The sequence below is a fragment of the Fukomys damarensis genome, unplaced genomic scaffold, assembly GCF_012274545.1.
Source record: "Fukomys damarensis isolate Sample0158 unplaced genomic scaffold, DMR_v1.0_HiC HiC_scaffold_3, whole genome shotgun sequence".
Lineage (NCBI taxonomy): Eukaryota > Metazoa > Chordata > Mammalia > Rodentia > Bathyergidae > Fukomys > Fukomys damarensis.
Genome location: NW_022900915.1, coordinates 28,316,877 through 28,329,153, shown reverse-complemented (window position 1 = coordinate 28,329,153; position 12,277 = coordinate 28,316,877). Strand labels below are relative to the sequence as shown.

The 12,277-nt window shown below is 42.0% G+C and overlaps 1 pseudogene; it reads left to right on the top strand.

Moving 5' to 3' along the window:
* The first annotated feature begins 6,797 nt into the window (after positions 1-6,797).
* LOC104847791 lies at positions 6,798-12,055 on the top strand (annotated as a pseudogene).
* Positions 12,056-12,277: the final 222 nt, after the last annotated feature.

The following is a 12,277-nucleotide window of genomic DNA, read 5'->3' as shown; positions in this document are numbered from 1 at the left end:
ATTTACCATTTTCTTTCAGGGAAGGGGTGAGGTGTGGAGTTCCTTGCGGTGCCCAATGGGTTAACATCTGCTGGCATTGAGTCAGGGCTCAAAGGGCTGCTCACTCTGAGGGGTCAGAACACCTTGAAGATGGATGTTCTTCCAGCTCCAGCAGTGGTGAGCCTTGCCAGTGAAACAAGGAGGAATATCCTGGGAACAGTTTGATAAAGTTAACAATTCAGCATAGTTATTATCATGCCTTTATAATCTAAAATATGTACCCGTGTTCGGCAAAACACAACACATTTGTTTTTTTTTGTTTTTTTTCTCAATGAAACTAGAAGTTTAAATCAGTTTAGAGCTTCTTTCTGGTGGAGTCTGCTGACTTCCCCACAAAGGTATTCTCTGTCTCTCCTGTCTTCATTTCTCTCTCTAATCATGGTTTGCTGGCCCAAATTCAGCTGTAGGGAAGCTGGGAAACAGGCGTTTGCAATAGAATTGATTACTTAATCTGTATCTCTTCCTTTTAGTTTCTCTAATTTCAACAACACCTGCTATCCAGTCATCCTGCACTTTATTCTCCTGTAGAGCACGATGGCAACCCTACGCTGTAGTGGGGAGGTCAGCCGGAGCACGAGTGGAGTTGGGGAGATTATCAGCCAGATGCAGCTTTTTAAACAAACTTTCTACTGAAATTCATTTTCAGGCTTCTTTGCACACACTACTGCCAAGGTACCTGGTAATGTAAATTTTAGAAAAATATGGGGAAATTGCATAGCTAAAATGGATAATAATTGAGAATATACTCCTAGGTGAAAAAAGTTACACATGTGTAAATACTGAATAGTTTCTCTTGTGTGAATAAACTCTAATAGTACATAAGTTCCTAATGAGATAATTGACCATGTGAAATAGGAAGAAAAGGGCTAAAGGTGTAGGGAAGGTGGGAAGGGTAGGGGAAAGGGAATAAGGGAAAGAAAAAAATAGGAGAAAATGAAAAAATGGAAATAAAGTGTTTGTAAATGGGGAGGGGAGTAGGGGATGAAGGGAGGGCAGGGATAAGGGGAAAAAATGAGAACCAAGAACTGTCATGTGAAGGTACAAGAGCCCAATAATGAATGTAATTGTACTTTATACCTAAATATACCAATAAACTCAATGAGGGAAAAATGGATAATAATTATAATGCTTTTCAGTTTTCTGTATTGTGGGTGTAAGATTAATTTCTCTTTTACCTAAACATTTTACTGCTTGCCATTTCCATTGTAGTTTTCAAACTGGAAATGCTTTTTTCCTCTTTTGTTCTGTTTCTCTATCCTTTTAGAAATTTGGTAATAAGCAATCTTTTAAGTACTTTTTAAATTATACATTTTAGCAAAAATAAATCAAACAGAATATTTATTCAATCTTCTATATTTAATCAGCCTACATATTTCTTCAATTCTTGTATTTTACCATTATATTGCAACTGTCTTAATGTCAGAAGCCTGTTTCATGCTTGAAGAGTTTTGTGAGTATGAGCTCAATTAAATCTGCAGAGTAAGTCACAATTTTGATTAACTATCACAAGGTACATACACACACACACACACACACACACACATTAGATTTTATAGAACTTAGGAAAGAGAAAAGTTCAGGTCTAGCTTCATTTTTAGGTATAAATTACCCCAAGTAAGGTACCATTAAAGTTCATAAATAACCTATATTGTGAAAGAAGGTTTTTCATTACCTGTCTTATGTATATTTAGTCCTTTTAACCAGAGAATAAGTAATTAAAGTAGGCAACACAATTGAATCTCCTTCTTATAAATAGGTCAATGAGATTGTGAGGAGCAACAGTATGTATTTCTGGAATGGTTTAGGAAGATGTAGTTTGAAGTCAGCCTGAGCTACATAGTTAGACCCCATTCCAAGAAAAACCAAAATATAATATCTGTTTATATATCTACATATTTATTAGGAACCATTGCCTTTTCATTTGCATAAGACAAATTATATTTTTCTGCTAGTCATAGAAAAAGTCAGATTAAAAATCAAACAAGCTGTGGCATGCACACATAACCACTCCCCACAGTGATTGTAAATTGCATGAACTGCAAACATGTACCAATAAAATTTAAAAAATAAAGTTAAAAAAATCATCCTAGAAGTAGTCCATTGATAACACATATTTGAGAACATGCTTTGTATGAGGTTAGTAAAATCATTTCAAATATGTTTTCATTGTCATTTAGTTATTTCATTCTCATATTTCCTTCATACCTGCATAATACTCTTCCTGAAACTGTCAAATGCTTAGCTTGCAAATTCTTCTCATTGCATAAGTCCTGGTCCTCCGAGCCTATTCTTGAATGCTCCCACTTCTAATCATAGGTCACACAGAAAGTTAGTGAAGAAAATCACAGCATTCTATAGACCACAATTCTTAGCATTGCATTAACAGTGTTGCATTTACTAATATTAATTGCAATGTACTAAATGCTACATACCATTCTTTATCTTTTTGAGGCTTTTATTCTACCAGATGTAGATATATGTAATTTTAATATAGATAATTTCAGATACTACTGACGATATACACTGGTAATATGAAAGAGGATTATTGGTAGAACTCTTTAGTTTGGATCATTACATAAGGCATCTTAATGATAACTATAATTGTACATAAGATCCTAATGGTAAAATTGACAATATGTAATAAGAAGAAAAGAGCTAAAGGTGTAGGGGAAGTGGGAAGGGTAGGGGAAAGGAAATAAGAGAAAAGAAAAAAATATGAGAAAATGAAAAAATATAAATAAAATTTTTGTAAATAGGGAAGCGAGGGGGTGTGCAGGGAGGGCAGGGGTAAGGGGAAAAATGAGAACCAAGACCTGTCATGTAAAGGTACAAGAGCCCAGTGATGAATGTAACTGTACTGTACTGTACACCTAAAAAGTGCCAATAAACATAATGAGAGAAAGACAATGATAGCAGTTCAACAGAAAATCAAACACAAAAGAGTCATTCTTTCATCAAAAATTAGAAGAACATTCTAAAAATGTGAGGCATAAATAAAAATTCCCTATGGCTATATTTATTATGCTTTCTGGTGAAAGCCAAAGACCTCACAATGAGCTTGCAGTTTAGTCCATCATAAAAATATCACCTTGGTACTTACATATTGAATGGATTTTTATGAAAGTATAAAAAAAGATATCAGTAGTTACCATAAGAAACTATGGTGTCTTAGGCTCAGATCCTAAAAGTATTAATGAAGAATAGATATTGGATAGAAGATTGAAAAGATTTCTTCATAAATCAGTGTTTGAACACTTCTTGACTTTTTTTGTCTAAATTCAAGATTATTATCTGTTCTTATGAGACTAATATCTGATATGTTCTTTAACTTAGGAAAAAAAATCTTTTTTTGTACCAGGGATCGAACTCAGGTCCTTGTGCTTGTGAGGCAGGTGGGTGAACCACTGAGATAAATCCCCAGCCCAGGAAAATATTTTAAATGGAGTTTTGAAGTTTAGAACATGGAATAGAAACTTGCTTTATGCCCTACCTACTTCAGCCTGGCACTACAGTACCTCCAGAAATAACACACCCCATCTCACAGCCAAAATTGCTTAGAAACAGATTTGTTGGATTTTTCTTGCAAACAATTTTAAGCAAAAATAAATCAACAACTGGAAGTCAAGGGATGAGAGAGACCTGGGATACTTCCTAAATTTTATGTTTGACAGTCAGTAGATAATGAGGCATATATACATATTTAAATTGGAACAATTTGATGAGGATATCTTTCAAAGAGCAAGGATTCTTCTGTTGTTGATTATTAACCCTCCCCAAATTCTATTAATTGTCCCAAACATTTTCTATTTTGTCCTATTTTTTCATTTTTTCTCTCCTCTACTTTCTTCACTTAATCTTATGAATCATAAATATAATGGATCACAGTGCAAGGCTCCCTGCCTTTATGGATACTCCAGGGGAGAATCTATGTCCTCATGTATTCTACATCTAAAGACTGTTTACATTCCTGGCTTTATAGCCTCTTCTACCTTTAAAGCCACTGCATCACTTTGACACAGAAACCTCAACTTCGTATTTCACTTTCATGATGCCTGAGATTATTTTGCATCCACCTGTCAATCTATAAAAATATTCCAATTATATAATCATTGTGCAATTATAATTTCCATTTTCTTTACAATGCAGCATGTTAAATCAGCACGTTTATCTTGAGTTTATTATTATATTTAATACTTCCTGATTCCTAACTTGTTTGTAATTTCATCAATAAAACAACCTGAAATGTATCAAAAGTTTTCTTACTTATTTTGAAATCTATATGAATGTGATCTAGTATTTTAATGTGGTGAATAATGTTGACACACTGACACACTGCTTGGATCATTCTTTTTTTTTTTTTGGTACCAGGGATTGAACTTCGGCCCTTGCATTTGTGAGACAGGCACCAGAACCACTGAGCTAAATCCCCAGCCCTGCTTGGATCATTCTTTACTCTTAGGTTCACTTTACCATTTTGCATTCAACTCCTAATTGCTGAGCGAATGTCATTTGGTTATAAATTTTTTATTTATGTTTTACTTGTTCTCAATTTTAACTTATTTTAAATTTTACTCCTATGTTCGTGTAATAGTTTAGGATTATTACAATTCCAACTTCTTGAGTTATTCATCTTATTGGCTTGGTCCCTGCTTAACTAATCTATCTGAAGAAATACTATATTTGTCTAATTGTTCCCTAGATGTGAATAGAGACATTTGCCAGCATGTTCTCCTAAATTGTGGGGAAACTGAAACTCTCACCTAACAATAGTATGCAGAATGCAGAAAACTAGAAGTGGTTAACAGGGAGCTAATCGATCAATTTAATGAAGCCACATTCCAGCCCAAAGTGCATGTGAATACCTTTTGACCTTCGGAATCATAAAATATTATGGTGTCTAAACATTTTCTTGTGATGTCTTTCTGCAGATGTTTCTTGTGTATCTACACAAGATAATGTGCTAATAATGTGTGTATAAATAACCAGGTTTGTCTCAATTAAAGCAGACAGTCTTTTGTCTCCACTCTGCCTAGAGTGTCTTTCCTTTTCAATCCTCACTCTCTCCTTCAGGTACTGTTCGACTAGTGGGGGCTGGTCCCCCACAAGTGGCGCCCGAACAGGGACCTGAATACGAGAGGCACAGTGAAGGACACCGCTGGATAAAGAAGAAAAAGGAGATCTCAACAAAAAGGCCTTCAAAAGGACAAAGGAGGAGCGGTGAGTTTTCTTTCAAAAAAAAAATGGGAATAGGAAATAGCTGCATGTTGTTTATGCATATGTTAAAGAACCTTTTAAAGGCAAGAGGTAAAAAAGTTGAACAGCAGCAGCTTGTAAAATTTTTTAAACATGTGAAGGATATTTGCCCATGGTTCCCTGAAGAAGGATCCATAAATGTGGAAGCATGGGATAGAGTAGTTTGCTGTTTAAAAGAGTATTATTTAAAAGAAGGGAAAAAGGTGGTTCCAGCTGAGATATCTAGTTTTTGGTCGCTTATTAAAGAAAGTTTAAATCCAAAATCTATGCTTACAGAAGAGGAAGATAAAGGAGGAGGGTTTAATTCCCCCTAATATTAAGGAATTAAGAGAACAATTTAAAAAACAAACTTTAAAGAAAATGATTCAAGGATATCCTAGACATTTTTAGAATCCATTTGTTGCTATGAATGAAAAATCTGTAGAGCACAGTAAAAATAAAATTAAAGCTAAGCTTGTTCTGTTAGGAAAAGTATTAAGAAGCTCTAAGAGCCCAACCCCTAGCAGAGTCAGCTAACCATGACAGGTCAAAAGGTCACTTTAAACATTCCTGAGGGGCAGGAACCAAGATAAACGTCTGGTGCGGAACAGACCCTACCCCTTTGAACAATCCATGGTCCCACTTCCCCGAAGTCCCCACCCTTTATAACTGAATGTTCCCATAATTGACCCCTTTCTCGGAATTCCCCCTACCCTATAGCTTGTGGTTTTTTTCCTTTAAAAACGGTGTCTCATGTTAGGAAAAGTATTAAGAAGCTCTAAGAGCCCAACCCCTAGCAGAGTCAGCTAACCATGACAGATCAAAAGGTCGCTTTAAATATTCCTGAGGGGCAGGAACCAAGATAAACGTCTGGTGCGGAACAGACCCTACTCCTTTGAACAATCCATGGTCCCACTTCCCCGAAGTCTCCACCCTTTATAACTGAATGTTCCTGTAATTGACTCCTTTCTCGTTCGGAATTCCCCCTACCCTATAGCTTGTGGTTTTTTTCCTTTCAAAACTGTGTCTCTACCCTGCTTCGGGGCTCAACTCCTCTGCCCCTGTGAGGGTTATGAGCTGAGCCCCAGCATGCTGGAATAAAGACCTCTTGTGTTTTACATCAAGAATTGTCTCTCCGGGGTGTTTATGGTGCATGTGGCATCCCGGATTTAGAGTGGTGGGATTCCTCCCTGGGAGGATCTTACATTTGGGGGCTCGTCCGGGATTAGCGATTGCTCCTCACTCCTGAGAATGACCTTGGAGGTAAGAGGGGATCCCCACTTTGAATGTTGTCTGTCTGTATTCTGCATAGTGCACTTTTGGTTTCGCAGTCGTCCGGCGGTCCGTAAGGACTGTCTGACAGTGGCCGGTAGACGTGCCCGGAGGGCCACAGGCTGCAACCTGGGAGACGTCCCAGGTACGGGGATTTTCGGAGACATCTGAATCTCCCCTCAGGGTTCTGAATCTGAGATTAATTCGGTATCTGTGTGTATGTTATTTGTAGAATCTTGCCTTGTTTTTTAATTATGGGACAGACTGTGACAACACCTTTGGACTTGACCTTGAAGCACTGGACTGAAGTTAGGGCCAGAAGTAGAGACTTATCTGTACTAATAAAGAAAAGACCCTGGCAGACTTATTGTGCCTCTGAGTGGCCAACTTTAGGTGTAGGCTGGCCATCAGGGGGCACTTTTGATGCAGGAATAATATTGCTTGTTAAAGATATTGTTTTCCAGGCTGGACCTGGAAGATATCCTGACCAGCAACCCTACATTGTGGTCTGGCAAGACCTCGTCCTGAACCCCCCACCTTGGGCAAAACCTTGGGTACATCGGCCTACGAATTGGCCTGTCACTCAAGTTTTCTCTCTGAAGGAAGCCCCATCAGACAAAGATGAAAGGGCTTCGGGAATCCAGCCTCGCCCATGGATATACCCAGAGATTGAGGGGCCCCCAACCTGGTCGGAACCCCTTCCTCCCCCTTATCCACAAGCCCCTGCCCCTCCCGAGCCTATTGCAGAGCCCTCAGCGCCTTCCGGGGAAATTCACGGACCTGCTTTGGGACGATGAGTCGGAGAGCAGTTTCCCCTGGTGCACCAGATTCCACAGTAGCCCTCCCCCTGAGAGCTTATGGGCCACCTCCCCCTGAGGGTCCTAATGGTCAGCCTGCCGCTTCAGTATTGGCCATTCTCCTCCTCTGACCTGTATAACTGGAAGACTAACCACCCTTCCTTTTCTGAGGACCCACAGAGACTGACGGGTCTTGTGGAGTCCCTTATGTTTTCTCATCAGCCCACCTGGGATGATTGCCAACAGCTGTTGCAGACTCTGTTTACCACTGAGGAACGAGAGTGCATTCTTTTGGAGAGCAGAAAGAATGTTCCTGGGGCTGAAGGGAGACCCACCCTGATGCCCAACCTCATTGATGATGCTTTCCCCTTGGGCCGACCGGATTGGGATTACAACACCACCGAAGGTAGGGAGCGACTGAAAGTCTATCGCCAGACTCTAGTGGCTGGTCTCAAGGGAGCAGTGAGACACCCAACCAATTTGGCCAAGGTAAGAGAGATTACTCAAGGGGAGATGGAACCGCCTTCAGTATTCCTGGTAAGATTAATGGTCACTTTCCGGCGGTATACCCCCTTTGACCCAGAATCGGAGGGACAGAGAGCTTCCGTAGCCATGGCTTTCATAGGACAATCAGCTCCGGATATTAGAAGGAAGCTTCAGCGAATTGAGGGATTACAAGATTATACTATATGAGATCTAGTAAAGGAAGCCGACAAGGTGTATCATAAGAGAGAGACAGAGGAAGAAAGAGAACAGCGGAGAGAAAAGGAAAGAGAGGAATGAGAGAAGGAAAGAGACAGAAGGAAGGAAAAGGACTTGGCTAGGATCTTGGCTGCAGTCATTAGGGAAAAAAATTATAAGGGTCGAGAAAATAAACCAAGGCAGACAGGGTTCCTGGGCAACAGAAGACCACTAGACAAAGATCAATGTGCGTATTGCAAGGAAAATGGACATTGGACTAGAGAATGCCCTAAGAAAAAGGGAGGACCTCCTAAGATACTGGCCTTGGGAGAGGTTGACACACTGGGGCACAACACTCTGTTTTATTGCACCCCTTGGGAGATATAAAAGAAGAGAAATCCTGGGTAATAGGAGCTACAGGGCATCAACAATATTCATGGACTACTAAAAGAAGAGTAGACTTAGGAATAGGCTGAGTGACTCATTCCTTTCTGGTGATCCCCGAGTGCCCAGCCCCTTTGCTCGGGTGAGACCTGCTCACCAAGATGGGGGCCCAACTGTTTTATTGCACCCCTTGGGAGATATAAAAGAAGAGAAATCCTGGGTAATAGGAGCTACAGGGCATCAACAATATTCATGGACTACTAAAAGAAGAGTAGACTTAGGAATAGGCTGAGTGACTCATTCCTTTCTGGTGATCCCCGAGTGCCCAGCCCCTTTGCTCGGGTGAGACCTGCTCACCAAGATGGGGGCCCAAATCACTTTCTCCCCTGAGGGCCCCAAATTAGAAGCTAAGGGGCCAGTTACCCTTCTAACCCTATGGCTGGAGGATGAACATCGGCTTCATGAGGTGCCACCTTCACCAGAGACTAACATAGAGCATTGGCTATCAAAATTTCCCTGGGCATGGGCTGAAACTGCGGGGATGGGACTAGCCCTCCAAGCTCCACCAATCCTGATAGAATTAAAGGCAAACTCTGAACACATCGCAGTCTGGCAATATCCTATGAGCCTTGAGGCCCAACGGGGGATCTGGCCCCACATCCAGCACCTCTTAGAATTAAGAATTTTGATGCCCTGTCATTCAGCATGGAATACCCTTCTCCTACCAGTCCAGAAGCCAGGCACAAAAGACTTTCGCCCTGTACAAGATCTTAGGGAAGTTAATAAGCGAGTGCAAGACATTCACCCCACTGTGCCTAACCCTTATAACCTATTAAGTTCTCTCCCCCCTGACCGAATCTGGTACACTGTTTTAGACCTTAAAGATGCTTTCTTCTGCCTAATACTGCATCCTGCCAGTCAACCTGTTTTCGCCTTTGAGTGGAGGGACCCAGAGAATGGTCAAGCAGGACAATTGACCTGGACACGGTTACCCCAAGGATTCAAAAATTCGCCTACTCTATTTGATGAGGCCTTGCACTGAGATCTTGCACCTTTCTGCGCTGACAACCCCCAGGTAACTCTCCTCCAATATGTAGATGATCTGCTCCTGGCCGGAGCCACAGAAGAAGACTGTCTATCGGGAACTGAAAACTTGCTGACTGAATTGGTGCGTCTAGGATACCGAGCCTCAGCAAAGAAAGCACAGCTCTGTAAAAGAGAGGTAACATACCTGGGATATAGTTTAAGAAATGGACAACACAGGCTGACAGAGGCCAGAAAGAGAACTGTGACCCAGATTCCCAGCCCAAAAACTCTGCGGGAAGTCAGAGAATTTTTGGGTACTGCGGGGTTCTGTCGGTTATGGATTCCTGGTTTCGCCAATTTAGCAGACCCCCTTTACCCTCTGACTAAGGAAGGTGCCCCCTTTACTTGGGGACCCCAACAACAAGAATCCTTTGACAACATCAAGCAGGCCTTGTTGTCTGCTCCAGCTCTCAGTCTTCCTGATCTAACTAAGCCCTTTACCCTGTTTGTCGATGAGAAAAGGGGAATTGCAAAAGGAGTGTTAACCCAAACTTTGGGACCTTGGAAAAGGCCAGTGGCCTACCTGTCAAAGAAACTGGACCCAGTAGCACAGGGGTGGCCTGTCTGCTTAAAATGAATAGCTGCCATTGCCACCTTGGTGAAAGATGCTGATAAACTAACTATGGTACAACAATTAACTGTCATAGCTCCCCATGCCTTAGAGAGCATTATCCAACAGCCTCCAGACAGATGGCTGTCCAATGCCCGGATGGTTCATTATTAGACTCTGTTGCTGAATGAAAGAATCTAGTTTGCTCCTCCAGCTATTCTCATTCCCGCTACCCTGCTGCCTGATGTCACCAAGGAACAGGTGATACATCAATGCCATGAGATTTTGGCTGAAGAGGCTGGGTCCAGAAAAGACTTGACTGACCAACCCTGACCTGGAGCTCTCACATGGTTCACTGATGGAAGCAGCTGCATCGTGGAAGGTAAGCGGGTAGTGGGAGTGGCAACGGTAGATGGCATTTCAGCGATCTGGGCCAGTAGTTTACCTGAAGGGACTTCAGCCCAAAGGGCAGAACTAATCGCCCTTACCCAGGCCCTCCGATTGTCAGAAAAGAAAGATATCAACATCTATACTGACAGCTGATATGCATTTGACACGGCGCATATACATGGAGCCATATATAAACAAAGGGGACTCTTAACTTCGGCTGGAAAAGAAATAAAAAGTAAAAAGGAAATACTGGACCTCTTAGAAGCCATGCATTTGCCAAGAAAAGTGGCAATTATCCATTGCCCGGGACACCAAAGAGAAACCAATCCTGTTGCCATCGGAAACCAACAGGCAGATATAGAGGCAAAAAGAGCCGCTCAAGGCATTAATATCCTCCCTCTATAGGAAGACCTAGGGACTGCCACTACCAAGTTCGCCTATTCTGAGAAAGATTTACAGGGGATAAATGACTTAGGACTCTCAGAACCTCAGCCAGACGGGACTTATGTCCTGCCCAGTGGAAAGACCGTCCTACCAAGGGAAGAGGCCAAAACTTATCTTCAACAACTACATGGGCTCACTCACTTAGGGGCCAAACATCTAAAGAAGATAGTTCAGACTTCCCCATATTATATTTATAATCTATCTGAGCTAGCTGATGAAACCATCCATCAATGTATACCCTGCCAGCTGGTAAATGCCTATCCTTCTAGGCATCCCCCGGGAAAAAGGTTGCGAGGGGACAGGCCTGTCAGCTATTGGGAAGTCGATTTCACTGAAATAAAGCCTGCTAAATATAATAATAAATACCTTCTAGTTTTCATAGATACTTTTTCAGGATGGGTAGAGGCCTACCCCACGAAAACAGAAACTGCTACTATTGTGACAAAGAAGATACTCGAAGAGATCTTCCCAAGGTTTGGCATCCCTAAGGTAATCAGTTCAGACAATGGGCCAGCATTTATTGCCCAGGTAAGTCAGGGACTAGCCAAGGTCCTGGGGTTTAATTGGAAATTGCACTGTGCTTATAGACCCCAAAGTTCAGGTCAAGTAGAGAGGATGAATAGATCATTTAAAAGAGACCTTGACCAAATTGTCCTTAGAGACTGGCATTATAGACTGGACGGTCCTCCTACCCCTCACTTTATTCTGAGTACGGAATTCTCCGGGAAAATTTGGTTTAACCCCTTTTGAATTGCTTTATGGAGCCCCTCCTCCTTTAATAGGAGTTGGTAACTTGACAGATCCAAATGTTGTCTCTTCTAAACCTCTTTATGGTAGATTAAAAGCCCTTGAAACTGTCCAATGTGAAGTGTGGCAACACCTGAGAGAAGCTTATGCTCCAGGAGACCTCCAAGTTCCTCATCAATTTCAAGTCAGGGACTCCGTCTACGTCCGCCGTCATCGGGCAGGCAACCTAGAGCCTCGTTGGAAGGGACCTTGCCCGGTATTGCTGACCACTCCCACTGCCGTCAAAGTCAACAGAATATCAGCTTGGATCCATGCTTCCCACTTCAAACCGGCCCCCCCACCGGCCCCAGAATGGAGACTGGAAAAGACTTCTAACCCCTTCAAGTTTAAGGTTGTACAGACTCCTGACCCTAATTCACCCCCTTCAGAATAGTTCCCCAAATCCCCATGAGCCCAAGGTTCTCATCTGGCAGGTGATCTCCCAGACAGGGGATCCCATATGGAGTATATCCCATACTGCCCCCCCCAGAACCTGGTGGCCCTCGCTCCACCCCGATGTCTGCCAACTAGCTGCAAGACTAGACACTTGGGATATTCCAAACCAGGACACCACCCAGCTTCCCGTAAAGGCTGGAAAAAGATTTTCCCCTGGGGG